The sequence below is a fragment of the Lynx canadensis genome, chromosome E2 (genome assembly GCF_007474595.2).
Source record: "Lynx canadensis isolate LIC74 chromosome E2, mLynCan4.pri.v2, whole genome shotgun sequence".
Taxonomy (NCBI): Eukaryota; Metazoa; Chordata; class Mammalia; order Carnivora; family Felidae; genus Lynx; species Lynx canadensis.
This window is the reverse complement of record NC_044317.1, coordinates 53220477-53236739: the sequence shown is the minus strand read 5'-3', so window position 1 is coordinate 53236739 and position 16263 is coordinate 53220477. Positions and strand designations below refer to the sequence as shown.

The following is a 16263-nucleotide window of genomic DNA, read 5'->3' as shown; positions in this document are numbered from 1 at the left end:
TCAAAAGCACAAAGATTTTATAGGGGTCTAGGGGTAGTTGGTGAGGTAATGGCAGTGGCCTCAGCCGATTGGCTGGGGAAGGGTCGGAGTCCTGTTACGCAGGTTGCCGGTCGTGTTTTGATCGGGAAGTTTGAACGGGTGAGCGGGAGGTTACCCAAGGGGAGGAGGCGTGGTCTGAGGTTTCTGCGATTTTCCTGGAAAGGGGGCATGTCGGGGACTTAGTCACTCAAGGTGGAGGACACAGAACAAGATGGAGTCGGCCAGCGTAGGTCCGCTCTTTCAGTTCCTTGGCAGTTTCTCCTCCTAAATTTCTGCTCCAGTAATCAAGTAATCTTTGTATTTGACTATCTGTCAGTCTTGGGGGCAGTGGTTTACTCTGTGCCCCTACCTCCCTTAGGGATCCAGTTATTGATTTGCAATCTGTTCAGCTTTTTACTTGTTAGGATGGAGTGGTGACTTCCAAGTTCCTAACATGTGAACTGGAAACTGGAAGTCCAACCCAGCTGCTTTTCGAGTTCTGGTATTAACCTTTAAAAAAATTTTTTTTTAAATATTTCGTTATCTTTGAGAGACAGAGAGAGACAGAGCATGAGCAGAACAGAGAGAGAGGGAGACACAGATTCCGAAGCAGGCTGCAGGCTCTGAGTTGTCAGCACAGAGCCCGACGTGAGATCATGACCTGAGCCAAAGTCAGACGCTTAACCAACTGAGCCACCCAGGCACCCCCAGTATTAACTTCTTATTTTCACATAACTTCAGACTTACAATTGTAGTTTCAATCTTGCAATTCTTTCATCTTTCCTTATCTTCATGACTTTGATCCATTTTTAATGAAAATAATCCAGTTGTTTTATAGAATGTTCCTCAATTTGTGTTGTCTAATGTTTCCTCATGATTGGATTCTGGTTGTACATTTTTGGCAGGAATAGCATTGAAATGATGTTGTGTTCTTTTCAGTGCATCATATCAGGAGACAGATGATATCAGTTGGCTTTCATTACTTGGTTCAGGTGGTGTCTAACACTATAAAGGTACTATTTTTCTGTTTTTTGTTTTTGTTTTTTGGAGGAGATATGTTAATACTGGGCAATTATTTGTCCCCACCAAACTTTCTTGTGTTAGTAACCATTGATGATTCTTGCTTGAATTAGTTATAAATTTCAATGGTTTCCAAATGATGACTTTCTAATTCCATCATTCCTTATACTTTTATTAGTTTTCATTTTGCTGTAAGGAGAAATTTTCCTTTTGCTCATTTATATCGTTATGGATTCATGGATTCTTACTTTATTCTATGGGTTCTCATCTGTTACTATTATTTATTTTGATGCTTTAGTTGCCCCATACATGGGTGAAAGAACTCCTTCAATCTGACTTCTGTGTCCAGTATCATCTTTTTATTTTTAAGTTTATTTATTTTTGAGACAGAGAGCGCGCAAACGAAGGGGGGGCCAGAGAGAGAGATGGAGACATAGAATCTGAAGCAGGCTCCAGGCTCTGAGCTCAGATCCTGACACAGGGCTTGACCCCACGAATGGTGAGATCATCACCTGAGCTGAAGTCAGCCGCTTAACCAACTGAGCCACCCAGGCACCCCTCATCTTTTTATTTTTAATTTTTACATGTCAATACATACTTTTCTCAATTATTGAAGCAATACTTTTTTAGACATTTTAATAAAATAAAACCAGAGAGAAAGATATAAAAATATCTTGCTGTCTTCTACACATTGGCGTATTTTCTTTCAGCCTTTGCTTTCATTGCGCTTTTAAAGGTAGTAGAGATAGAACTATAGGCACAGATTTGCGTCTCAGTTTTGGTTTTTAACCTGTCATTGAATTATAAGCATTTCCTGAGCTAGTAAGAACTCTTTCCAAACAGTATGTCTCACAACTGATTATTCTTGTGACCCAGATGCGCTAGTGCTGCCCTGAGACCTACCTGTTGCCTCTGCTTTTGGATGGCATGCTCCTTCCCCTTCTGAAAGAAAAATCCAGTTCCCCTCTCTCTTCCCCTCCCTTTTTTTCCTTTTATTTTTCAGCAACACTCCTTGCCCATTCTCTTGTAGAGCATTTGAGGAGTCAGCAACAGGTCAGAGTGGCAGAAGTGCAGAGAGGAGAGTGTCCCCAGATGTGAGGTAGAGCACTGTCCTCTTGCTGGGGAAAGAGCAGTCAGTGGGGAGTTGCGGGGGGCGGAGATAGACAAAAACGAGATGAACCATCAATAGCTAATCGCATCAGGAGGTGAAAAATGCTATGAAGAAAAATAAAAGGGGGTAGGATGGAGAGAGTAGTGGGGATGGGTAGCTGCTATTTTAAATAGGTGGATAGGGAAGACCTCTCTGGTGAGGTGATATTTGAGCAGAGACCTGAGTGTTCTACAGATGAGAAAGCCCAGAGAGTTAAAGGAACCTTCCTAAGGTTATAAGCAAGATGTATTAAATTCATTTCTTTATTTTTTCAGTTTTTTAATTTATGTAATCTCTACACCCAGCATGGGGCTTGAACTTGTAACCCTGAGACCAAGAGTCACATGCTCTTCTGACTGAGCCAGCCAGGCACCCTGAAGTTTGTTTCATTGATTCAAAAACCCACTATAAATGGTACTTCTCTCCATAGGGAGTATACCTCAATGTTTTTAGAAGCCCTTTGAGTGCGATTCCCAACTGTTAGCTTGGCTATCTCTACCCTTCTCCCTTGTACTGAAATATTTCTAAGAGGTAAAACTTATATAGAGATTTTTATATGTTTTGACTCTCAAATCTAAATGTAGGTTTTGGTGTCCTTAAGGTCTGTTCAGGAAGGCGAACACCCCATTGAAAAAGCTGGAGCTGCTCCAGGGAGTCTGCCTAGAATGAAGATAGAGGCCCAGGATTCCACATCTTTACTGGCAAAAGCCATCTCTACTGAGACAGAACTTTCTGAGAGTGCCCAAGAAAGACAATCTTGGGAAGATAAGGGCATGGCTCCCTGGCCTGCGATGGTCCGGCTTTCAGAGTCCCAGGCTTTGGAGGCCCACGTGGCAAAGGCTTAGGCCTGGGAGATGCAGGCTTGTGAGGCCAAGTACAGAGCTAGCCAGTCCAGGCACATCTCTGCATTGGAAGTGGCAGCTACCGGGGCACCTGGGTGGCTCAGTCGGTTGAGCGTCTGACTTCGGTTCAGGTCAAGATCTTGCAGTTCATGAGTTCAAGCCCCGCGTCAGGCTCTGTGCTGACAGCTCAGAGCCTGGAGCCTGCTTCGGATTCTTTGTCTCTCTCTCTCTACCCCTTCCCCCCTCATGCTCTGTCTCTCTCTCTGTCTCTCAAAGATGAATAAACGTAAAAAAAAAAAAAAAAAAAAAAAAAAAGAGTGGCAGCTACCCTGACCCAGAAACCCTTATGTGGGAAGGGGCAGGTTGCAGAGAAGGAAAAGAGAGAGGCCTTTTTTAACCGTCCATGCTGGTCCAATAAGGTTGAGTACATCCTGACTCAGGTAGGCTACTCCATGAGGATGAGTGATCTCTGGCATGTTTTCTTCCTATGACCTCACAATGGAGGTTGTAAGTTTGGGGACCAGGAATCATGGATCCACAAGAGGCTTCAAACTCCAGGGTTTCTGAGATCTGTAGAGGCTGGAAATTTGGTACTCTGAGCAGGATAGGAGTCAGGTGCCTGAACACTTAGGATCATAAGAGGGTAGGGGTACAGGGTATCAGAATATAAGGATGGTGGTCCAGGGTGGGGGTGGAAACTAGGCATCTGGGTCTTACAGAAACTAGGGGTGAAGAGGTACCTGGGATTATGAGGGATGTGGAAACAGTTGAGCCCTGATGCCTGTGGCTCTGAGGGAGGTCACGGGGTGGGGGAATGTGTTTTCCCGGACCCCCAAAGAAGTCTAGGCACTGAAAAGCCAGGTGGTTCTCAGAGCCCTCCTGACTCCCTTGCACAGGCAGTTTTCTCATCTTCTGTATCCACGTGCTGTTCTTGATCGGGGTTCCTCTTCTATTCCTGGAGATGGCAGCTGGTCAGAGAATGCGTCAGGGCAGCATTGGTGTATGGAAGGTCATCAGCCCCTGGATTGGTGGTGGGGGGTATACCAGCTTCATGGTGAGGAGTCCTGGGCTGCCCCGGCCTGCCCTTTACACCCCACTCCCACCCTGACCCTTGTCCTGGGATGGGTCCCATGACTTCACTTCCACAGGTCAAGTCTCTTCAGTTCCCAGTCCTCTCTCTCTAATCCCCTCTTTTTTCCTGTTCTCATTCTTCCTCCCCAGCCACCTCCCTTGTGGCCCTCAGGTGTGCTTCATCACCAACTTATACTTGAATGTGGTCAATGCCTGCATCGTGTCCTACTTGGCCCAGTCCTTCCAGTTTCCAGTTCCATGGGAGAACTGTCCCTTATTGATGAACTCCAGTGAATTTGGTGAGGAAGAAGTGAGAGAGGAGGAGATGGGGAAAACAGCTGGAAGGGAATTTGGAAGAGGAGAAAGGAGTGAGGAGGGATAAAGAAGAGGAAAATCTTAGAAAGAAGAAGAAATGGGAGGGAGAAAGAGATGGAGGAAGTGGGAGAAAGGCTAAAGAAAAGGGAGGGATCATCCTATCTAGTAGGCATGTCCAAAGACAGGTCCCCCCAGATCCTGAAGGACAACACCTTCCATGTACTTCTGGTACCTGCTGACCTTGAAGGCCTCAGACAGAATTGAGGATGGTGGGTCACCAGTCTTCAGTCTGAAATTGTTCTTATTGGTGTCCTGGTATCTTGTTAGCGCTTTCATTATTAATGGGCTCAAGTTCTCTGGAAATGTAAGCCACCATTGACATTCTCGGATGCCTTAGACCTCATCTAATATTGTTATCACTGATCTCCTAATGTCTTGCTCCTTCTGGCCTTTTGCTCCCACCAGCCCTTGACCCTTGCTGAAAACTGTCTCCTCCTCACTTCTGACTCAGAACTTTTGATCCCTGTTGATTGTTGGTTGACCCCTCACTGGTACATGCTTGCTGATATGTCCCATTCTCAATTCAGGTAATGTATGTCTTGGTACCAGTCTCTTATTGCATCGTCCTCAGTTTCCTCATCTGTGTCTACTGCTCTAAGGGGCAGTATTTGGCCTTCAGTATTTGATGCTTTCCGAGGTAAAGTACATCTTCCTCACTCTGCTACCGGGCCTTGGCAGACTCCTATTGTCTATTTTTAGGGCATGCTTTCCCCCTTATTACCCCATGTCCTTCCCCCCATACTTGCTAAGGTTCTCCTCTCCTTCTTTGACATTTCACCTTGTACTTGTCTTCCCCCTTTTAGATATCAACTACGTACAACATGGATGTATGGCATGAAGTAGGGAACCGGGTCTTGTTTGCCTTGTGTCTAGGCTTTGGCCTTGTCTCCTTATCCTCGCACACGTACCCATCCAGCAACTGTCTCATTGATGCCTTCGTTGTGACTCTGGTCAACCTGCTTAGCATGCTGCTGGTCACATCTTTTTACTTCTGTGTCCTGGGCTTTTGGGCCACAGTCATCATGCACCGCTGCAGTGAGAAGTAAGGCCAGCCCCTTAGTTGAGGGTGCCAGCGCCAGGGAACTACAAAACCTAAAGACCCTGACTTTCAACGTGCTACAGAGACTCCTGTCCACAGCTGGCAACATCAGGTGCACTTGCAAGTCTCTACTGTCCCGTGGAGCAAAACACAAGAGACAGTAGAATCTCTGTCATATAATATTTTTCCCAGAGCCTCTTTCTGGCCCTAGAAATCTTCAAACTCAGAGATTGCCAGCCATCCACTTCAGAGTACCACCACAGAGATAGGCTAAAAGTGGCAAACATTCAAGATTACTCTGGTCTCAGATACCATCTAAGAGCACACCTATATGGAGAACTTTCCACTTGCTGAATGTTTTCACTCTTAACTTTCAACTCCTAAGTTTAGGGATTTCTGTCAATCTGTCGCACTTAAACCCCAAAAGGACTCTCAGAAAGAGATTTTTTATTGTCTGCTCACCCCTTGTTTTTCATTCTTTAGGCATTAGTTTCAAAAACACTCATCAGACATTTAGAAAGAACTCTTTGTGTACCACAGAGATGTGGACAGGTGAATCAGACCACAGTTCTTGCTTTCACTGAGTTTTCAGTTTTCAGAGGGAGGAGGTGGGGGAATTGCATAATCAGACAGTCACAGACTCATGATAACTAATAACAGGGGTGATGGGGAGTATAGAAGACAGAGCCTTTAATTCTGACTGCGCTAGTCAGAGAAGGACTCCTAGAGGAGGCAAACCTAAGCTGAATTTGTCCCTATCCTAATCCATGTAAATAAGCACTCTTTTCTTCTAGAATTAACCCGGGAATATTCATGTGCTTATGTGCAAGAGTCCTCTGGGGTGTATACTTAGGAATGGAATTGCTGGGTAGGGTGCCCACACCTTCAGTCTTACTGTGTGTTGTCTCATTACCAAAATGGCTTATGATGTGTGAGAATTCTGCATATCCCACTTTGTGCACGTTTGATTAGACTTGGTCACACTTTAAAATTTTTGCCAGTCTGGTGGGAGTGTAATGGTATTTTTTAATGTTTAAAAAACATTTTATTATGAGGTATTACCTACATATAGAAACACACATAAAACAACATATGCAGAATAATAACTATAAAATAAACAGCACCCATGTTAACAACTAGAATGACCCATAGAAGATCTCTGTGTATCTCTAATTATAAACTCTTTCCTCACACCCACTGTCCTGGCTTTATGGTAATTAGTTCTTTGTTTTGTTTTTTTTTTTTATATTTTATTATCTACGTATGCATATCTAAGTACAATATAGTTTAACGTGTCCATTTATATAGTTTAATTTGTTCATTTACATATACATTCTCTTTGTATTCTTTTGTGTTTTACTGCTTTCATTTCAATGTGTGTTCATAAGATTCATCCATATAGTCTGTGCTTTAATGCTGTATAATGTTCCAGTATGTGAACATTCCACAATTTATTTATCCATTATACTATTGACCATTTAGAGTCTTTCCAGTTTGGGCTATTAAAACAATGCTGTTCTAAACATTCTTACACGTGTTCCTGATGTACTACACATGTGCTTACGTGTGTAGGGTATATATCTATGAGTGAGATTGTTGATGCCGAGTTCTGTGTTACCCGTGTGACAAATCACTCCGAAAGTAAATGGCTGAAACCAAGAATGATTTATTTTTTCTTAAGATTCTATGGGTTGGCTGGCAAGTTCTTCTATTGGGCTTGCATGGGTTAACTCGCATGTCTGCATTCAGCTGGGCCCAGCTGGGATTGCACCGCTTTGCTGTGGTGGTGTTGACAGGGCTCGCTTGAGCGCTCTGGTCAGCTGGTGGGTCCGCAAGGCCTGCTGTTTCCGGGAGGCCTCTCTGTGTGGCTAGCTTGGCTTCCTCATATGACAGCTCACAGAGAACCCTAGGTGAATCAGCAAAGTGTCTTGAAGCCTAAGCATGGGAATACTCTCATTGTCGTTTGCTGCTACATTTCTTTAGTCAAAGGAAGTCACAAAGCCACCCCAGATTTGAGGGTGGAGAAAACGCCTTTACCTCTTGATGGGAGGAACTGCAAAATACTATGGTCATGTTTCTACCCCACGTATAGCTTCAGTGGATAATGCCAGGTTACCTTCCAACAGTATTTAGGATTGTAATGGTCTTTCCTTCCACAGTATTATTAGGATTGTAATGGTCTTTCTATCTCTTGTTGCTGGTCTCACTGTCATACACACACACACACTTGCTTAATCTCCATGCTAGAATGCACAGCAAATAGTTACAGAATTGCTAGCTCATTCCATTGCGGAAACAAACATACTAATCCCAGAGTTCAGTATTTGTTGACAACTTTTGTCTTTATCCTGAATTTTATAGTTAAAATGCTGTGTTCAAAATTACTTGGGTTAGGGGCGCCTGGGGGGCTCAGTCGGTTAAGCGTCGGACTTCCGCTCAAGTCATGATCTCGCAGTCCGTGAGTTCAAGGCCCACATGGGGCTCTGTGCTGCCAGCTCAGAGCCTGGAGCCTGTTTCAGATTCTGTGTCTCCCCCTCTCTCTGACCCTCCCCCGTTCATGCTCTGTCTCTCTCTGTCTCAAAAAATAAATAAATGTTAAAAAAATTTTTTTTTAAATTACTTGGGTTAGTTCTTTTTCCTTCATTCAGTATGATTGTCACTTACTTGAAATACAGTTATGTTCATTTGTTTCTGTTTATATGGAATTTTAATGTCCCTCAAACTTTTATTTTAATGTGAAACATTAATATGGTTTCAAAAGAGAAAATTATACAAAGGGACACTCAGAAATTTCACCAGCACTTCAACCCATTTCTCATCTATCCCTTATAGGTAAACCGATCTCATTATGTTTTTATTTCCTTCCTGTGTGTGTTTGTAAAAACAAAGAGAAAGATGTATATATTTTTATTTACCCTTCTTTTTATTTAAAAGGAAATTGTTTTGGGGCGCCTGGGTGGCTTGGTTGGTTAAGCGTCCGACTTGGGCTCAGGTCATGATCTCACGTCCATGAGTTCGAGCCCTGCGTCGGGCTTTGTGCTGACAGCTCAGAGCCTGAGCCTGTTTCAGATTCTGTGTCTCCCTCTCTCTGCCCCTCCCCCGTTCATGCTCTGTCTCTCTCTGTCTCAAAAATAAATAAACGTAAAAAAAATTTTTTAAAGGAAATTGTTTTAAATGTTTATTCTTGAGAGAGAGAGAGAAAGAGAGAGAACGAACAATGGGGGGGGCAGAGAGAGAGGGAGACCACAGACTCGGAAGCAGGCTCCAGTCTCCGAGCTGTCAGCACAGAGCCTGATGCAGGACTCGAACTCACAACTGCGAGATCATGACCTGAGCCAAAGTCGGATGCTTAACCGACTGAGCCACCCAGGCCCCCCTTTTTACCCTTCTTTCTATGCAGAAGTTAGTTTTTTATCCTTTTTTTCATTTAACACTATATCCTGGGAATCACTTTTCCATGTTAATTTTTTTCTTAGATGATCTAAGGCCTGGTGTAGTGCCTGCCGTCCTGTAGATCAGTGCTCCTCTATTCTTTAGAGTTCTCTTCACTCCTTAGTATGTAAGGCCTTGTTACAGTCAATAACTGGACACCATAAAAAGTCAAACCATTGTTCTCTTTGAAAGATACCCGTGAAGATAATGAAAATGCATGTCCTAGTATTGAGAAATTTATATGTTCTATACATTTATATTCAGAATATGTAAAGAAACTCCTAAAACACACTAGAGGACAACCCAACAAAAGTGTGCACTTAACTTTCTACAGTCCTGTTTAGAATTAATACTTCAGGAGCATCTGGGGGGCTCAGTCAGTTAAGCATCTGACTTCAAACTCAGGTCATGATCTCACAGTTTGTGAGTTTGAGCCCCACACTGGGCTCTGCCACTGGCAGTGCGGATCCTGCTTGGGATTCTCTCTCCCTCTCTCTTTGCCCCTCCTACTCACACATTCACTCTCTCTCTCAAATAAATGAATAAACTTTAAAAAAATGTACTGTTTGCTGTTGGGCTCCATTTCTGATGAGGAATTTGTAGTCTTTGAGATTGCTGTTGCTGAATATGTAGTGTATCATTTTTCTCTGCCTCTTTCAAGATTTTTTAATGTTTAGTTTTCAGTTTGATTTAAAAAAATTTTTTAATGTTTATTTTTGAGAGAGAGAGAGAGAGTGAGCTGGGGAGGGACAGAGAGAGAGGGAGACACAGCATCCGAAGCAGGCTCCAGGGTCCGAGCTGTCAGCACAAAGCTCGACGTGGGGCTCGAACCCGTGAACTGTGAGATCATGACCCTGAGTGAAATCGAGAGTCAGACACTTCACTGACTTGAGCCACCCTGTGCCCCAACAAGTGCCCTCCTTAATACCTATCACCCATCTAGCCCATCTGATAAAGAGTTAGTATCCAAAATCTATAAAGAACTTATCAAACTCAACACCCAAAAAACAAACAACCTAGTTAAATGGGCAGAAGACATGAATAGACACTTTTCCAAAGAAGGACATCCAGATGTCTAACAGACACATGAAAGATGCTCTTTTTCCTTTGAAATACTTCCAAGCTTGTCTTTTATATTTAAGCACAGCAAATATAATCTTCAACAATTCTAAATTTGGAAGTAACTTTAGGTCAATTTTTATATGTTGTTCTGATGGTTATTGCTCATGGTGTCTTCTTTTTGTGTACTTAATTGTCTCTTTGTCCTATTTATTTGACCATTATTTGTAGGAATTCTTAAGGCCTAGGATGAAGGTATATTCCTATAAATAGGACTTTTGTTTCTACCTGATGCATAGGGACATTAGAAAGAGACTACTTGAAACTCAGTTCTTGGCTTGAGTTCTTGAGACAACCAGGATCAAATATTTGGGCTGCACATCCAACCTAGGACCTGACTTGGTTATGGACATGTCAGGAACTTTATTTTTTAAAAAAATTTTAATGTTTATTTATTTTTGAGATAGAATGAATGAGCTGGAGAGAATCTTCACAGACTCTGAAGCAGGCTCCAGGCTCCGTGATGTCAGCACAAGAGCCCGACACAGGGGCTTGAACTCACAGACTATGAAGATCATGACCTGAGCCAAAGTGGGACGCTTACATGACTGAGTCACCCCGGCGCCCCCCAGAGTTTTATTTATTTTTTTATTTTTTATTTTTCGGAGTTTATTTTTTAATGTTTATTTATTTTGAGAGAGAGAAAGTAAGTGATTAGGGGAGGGGCAGAGATGAGAGGGAGAGAGAGAAAATCCCAAGCAGTCTCCATGCTGTCAGTGCAGAGGCTAACATGGGGCTCGAAACCCATGAACTGCGAGACATGACCTGAGCCAAAATCAAGAGTCAGTGCTTAATCCGACTGAGCCACTTAGGCACCCCATGTCAGCAACTTTAAAACATTTCCCTTTGTTCTGATCATTTCTGAAGCAGCCTTCTTTGGCATTCCCTGTCTTGTGGAAGGGTTGAGTGCAAGCTTCTGGTTCATTTTTATACCGAAGGTGTAGTAGCCCTTTGAATTGCGAGATTAGGGGAAGACCTTCTGGTTGATTCTTACTTTGTGCAGGCTCTGGTGCTTTATATCTGACCCTCATTCTCCTTTTATTTCTTAAAAGTCATAAAATTGGAAACTAGGGTACAGTGCTGTATTTGGCTTTTACCTTTGGGAACAAGTTGCTTTGGAAGTCCCTTTCCCACTGTTTTTGTGTGCACTTCAATTTTTTTGTATAATAATTTCTCATTTTTTCAATATTTTAATTAGAAGATTAAAATATTTTTCAGACTTTTAACTTATTTACAGTGAGAAGGTTGATCCAAATATTAGCTTGCCTATTACCAAAAGGACACAGTATTTTGTTTTCTAAATGTGATCAAACTATACTTAGTTCCCTGCACCTTGCATTTTGCTCTTAGCAGTAAGTTGTGTCAAGCCTTCTACTGCAGTTCGTGTAGGAGCAATGAATTGGATTTTAACGATCTGTAGGAATTGGTCAAGTGAAGAATGGTAGTGGGGTGAGGGGTGGTCTTGGGCATGAAAGAGCATGGCCAGCCCTGAAATGGTAAGTAGTTAAGCGTGATTAGAGCATAAATGTTCAGAGGATCATGGGAGGAAGATAAGGTAAATAGGTCAACAGGATTCAGATTAAAAGTCCAAGCAGTTTCTCTCACTAGCTCACCTCCAGGGCAGCATTATGTACATGGTAATCTAAGTAAATGGTGCTTCCTGACATTCGGTAATGCAAAGCCTAGAAGATTGCCTTTTACCCACTAGTTAAGAAGAGAGCAAGGGAAGAGGTAGGTGGTGAATAAGGACACCCGTCACTGCAGCAGATATCCCAGAGTTCCTGTGAAGATAATGCAAAACACTCCTCCTGGGGCTTCCCCCATGGTCATAAGTTCTCCAGGCTCACATAAATTCATGATCCTGGAGGTGAGTACCTTCTAGGTTTCGCCTCAGGCTCTACCGTGCCTGGATCAATAATGCTAGGTAGTGGTGCCCTTCCTTATCTAGAAGATAAGGGAAAAGGAGGTGATCTCCTGAGGGGCCAAATGGTCCTGTGTGATTCAACTCCTTACCCCCAGGAATGCTGAAATGCTTGAGAAGCTGATAACCGTAGGGAAATTCCCTCTTGAGGCCCAGCCCCCTTCCAATCTGGTTGATAGCCCTACTCTGCCTTGACTCCTGGCTGGACAGCCTTCTCCAGCACATCAAGAGCATTGTCCTCAGCCACTTGAGTGACCTGCAACTTAGAGAAGCAGTTTTTGAAGGTCAGTAAAAAGTAGGTGAGCAGGGCGTGGAGTTACTCAAAGCCTTTGTGAAACAAATTTCAGCTTTTGCTAGCACCAGAAAAACATCCCAGAAGCACCAGGATAACCTGCAGCCCAGATGATGCAGAGAACTAGAACTTGCAGAATGCCCTCCACGGGTAATGCCAGGTAGACTGGTTTTCCAAGTCAGAGGGTCAGCTTGGAGATCTGATTTTCTCAGCGACCCACAGCTTTTAGGGAGTTTTCTCAGGGAAGGTAAATAGTATCCTTGTCTGTATTTTTTTGTTAAAGTCCAAGGATACTTTAACTCCTACCCTCTCTCCCCTCAACAGGTAAGGAGGGCCCAAGCCTTGCATTCATGGCCTTCGTTGAAACCATGTCATTCATTCCTGGGTCTGTCTGCTGGTCTATCCTCTTCCTGTTTTTGCTGACATTGGGGCTGAGCACCATGGTAGGGATCATGCAGGGCGTCCTAACCCCACTCCAGACACCCTTTTCTTCTTCAGGAAATACACAAAACAGCCTACCGGTACTCTGACCAATGCCCTACTCCTACCAATGGCCCTGATTTATCTGAGACTCTTACCCAGCTAGGTCTATAACCTATGCTTAGCCCTTGTCACCCAACTGACTTCTGACCTTGATCCCATCCAGTGTTCCCTCCAGTGGTTGTCTTTGGGCTCATGTTCCTGTGTGGCTTCTTCTTCACTCGACCTTCAGGCATCTACTTCATCAGCCTGCTGAATGAATACCGAATAGTCCTCCCCATCATCATCATCATATTTTTTTTTTTTAATTTTTCAACGTTTATTTATTTTGGGACAGAGAGAGACAGAGCATGAACGGGGGAGGGGCCGAGAGAGAAGGAGACACAGAATCGGAAACAGGCTCCAGGCTCTGAGCCATCAGCCCAGAGCCTGACGCGGGGCTCGAAACTCCCGGACCGCGAGATCGTGACCTGGCTTAAGTCGGACACTTAACCGACTGCGCCACCCAGGCGCCCCCATCATCATCATATTTGAAAACATGGCTGTGGGCTGGGCCTGTGGGCCAGGAGGTGATAGCTTGGGTCTATAGGGAAGGTTGACCCCTTTCTGGTTGCTTCTGTTGTCACCCAGCTAGAGTGATGCAGGGACTCTTAACCTCAGGGCCTTCGGAGAAACATGTTATTCATTCATTTAACATATTCTTGAGTGCTTAATATGTGCCAAGCACTGTTTTAATCACCAGGTTATTGAATAAAACAAGCATCCCTGTCCTCAAGGAATTTATATTCTAGTGCTGGTGACAGGCAGTAACCAGATGAACGAACAAAAATCAGGGGCGCCTGGGTGGCGCAGTCGGTTAAGCGTCCGACTTCAGCCAGGTCACGATCTCGCGGTCCGGGAGTTCGAGCCCCGCGTCAGGCTCTGGGCTGATGGCTCAGAGCCTGGAGCCTGTTTCCGATTCTGTGTCTCCCTCTCTCTCTGCCCTCCCCCGTTCATACTCTGTCTCTCTCTGTCCCAAAAATAAATAACATTGAAAAAAAAAATTTTTTAAAATGTCAGGTGGTGACAACTGACAGGAGAAAATCAAAAGGTAAAGTAAAATGATCAAGAATGGGAGTATGTGTGGGTGCTAATTTAGGTTGGATTGCAGGGAAGGCCTCTCTGATAAGGTGACATTTGAGCAGACTCCTGAAGGAGTGAAGGAAGGAGCCATGATTTTGAGGAAGTGTTCCAAGTAGAGGAAACACTGAGTACCAAGGCAAGAGGAAGCATCATGCCTGGAATTTTTGAGGAGCAAGGAGATCGGAGAGGTTGGAGTAGAATGTTCCAGAGAGATAACAGGAGATCCAGGAAGACCTTCTAAGCTATAGCAGTACTTAGTTTTTTTTCTGCAGCACGAGAGGAGGCATTGGAAGGTTTTGAGCAGGGGAGTGACATTGTCAGATTTATTTAAAAAAATACCTATGACTGCTGTGTGGAGAATAGACTATGAGGAGTCAGGAGTGAAGCAAGGAGAACAGTTGGGTGCTATTGCAATATTCCAAAGAGAAGGGCCTTCGTGGCCAAAAGACCCCACTTGGATATTTATTGCAATTGAGAACATGCAAATAAAGGAGCTGGATACATGGGCTTGAAGAAACTAAGAAAGTTCCCCCGAGGGTCAAGTGTTGCTGCCTTTTTCCAGTCTGAGCTGGTTAGTATGGATACCCAGCATGTAGAAGAGTCCCCTCACACATCATAAACATTTTCATATTCATGGAATGAATGAAAGGGACTTGGCCTTTATCCCAAGGGCATTAGGTACCCATGAACGATTTTGAGCAGTAGAGAAATGTTTGAAAATTTTTCTTGGGTCGCGATGCAAGACTGACTAGGGAGAAGATAAGAGAGGATGAGTCTTGAGCTGCGGCAGAGTTTGGGAGATGAAGTAGAATATTTGAAAGATGCTAAGGTTGGGCTGCCCTCCACCCCCAAGGCTGGGTGAGGCCTGACTAGGCCTCCCACAGTCTTGTGGCCCTTCCTCCCAGGTTCCTTGAAGACTTGGCGATCATGTGGGGACCCCTCATCTCTCCCATCCATTGGCTGTGGTGCTTTCTCTGTTCCGTTGTGCTGCTAGCCCTGTTTGTGATTACTCTGATTCATCTGTCTCTGAAGACTATCACCTATGTGGCCTGGGACTCAGTGTGAGCTTCTTTCCCTAGACACTAGACCTTGCTAGAGAGTGGGGGCCAGATCTTTCAATCCACTCATGGCCTAAAGATGCTATCGTCTCATTCTCTGACTCCCTGAAGACTCATTGGTCATCTGCCCTGGTTCCTATCCCACCCTTCCCTTCTATAGTTCTCATTTTTCTGGGAACTCTGATGTTCTGAACCCCTTTCCCATCTTTCCACAGTCAAAAGAGGTGCTTCACCAATACCCATCATTGGGGCTTCTTGTAACGATTGCCCTTTTTCTCACTGTTATCCTCCCCATCCACACATATTTTGCATACTGCCCTCACCCCACAGGATTCCCTTCAATCCCACAAGCCAGGGTAAGCCTATGGTATCTTCCAAATCCTTACCCTTCATCCAGCCAATGCCCGTTAAAGAGGTCCAAAAGTAGGAAATCCTGCGAGGTGATAATCAAGTTGCTGATCAACCTGTTGTATGATTGCCTAACTTCATTCATCACATTCCTGGAAATAGCATAAGAGGCAGCTCATACCAACTTGCAACTGTTGATGTCCCCAGACACAGAACTGCTATTATTCCCAAAAGCAGAGGCATAATTTGGTGGACACATGGGGCCTGACTTTGCATCCCCCTCTCAGACCCCATCCTTCCTGGTTACCACTGTCACTGTGTTTTCCCCATCCCCTTCCTCAGTATATACACAAGCCCATGATATTCACTATTTGTCAGGTCTACCAAATCTGCTTCTTGACTGATCTGTCCAGCTCCTGGAAGGAAGCTGGAGGAGTAATGTTGTTGGTCAATAAATCAGTCCACCAGGACTAAGTCCTGGATGTCAGCGATTTTTTTTTCTATAAATGTCTTTTTCCCAAAAGTCTTCCGTTCTTTTGAGAGCCAAATGTCCAGCCTAGAGTTCCTGCCCTATCCTTGTCATGGCAAATTCAGATCTAGATTACTAAACTTGCTTTGTCTAGGGATTGGCCTTTAGCCAAGGGAAACGTGGGAAATGGGGTTTCAGCTAAGATGGAAAGGATATTAATCACTTGCCAAGGGACATGGTAATTCATATATGAGTCTAAAATTTTATTTTTATTTTTTAAGTTTATTATTTTGAGAGACAGAGTGGGGGAGGGACAGAGAGAGAGAGGGATAGAGAAGATCTCAAGCACTCTCTGCACTGTCAGCACAGAGCCTGATGCAGGACTTGAACTCATGAGCTACCAGATCATGACCTGAGCGGAAACCAAGAGTTGGACACTTAAACCGACTGAGCCACCCATGCACCCCTAAAAATTATTTTTAAAAAGAGGCTCCAAGACTGTGAATC

The 16263-nt window shown here is 44.0% G+C and overlaps 1 pseudogene; it reads left to right on the top strand.

Moving 5' to 3' along the window:
* The first annotated feature begins 250 nt into the window (after window positions 1-250).
* Window positions 251-14946, top strand: LOC115502168 (annotated as a pseudogene).
* Window positions 14947-16263: the final 1317 nt, after the last annotated feature.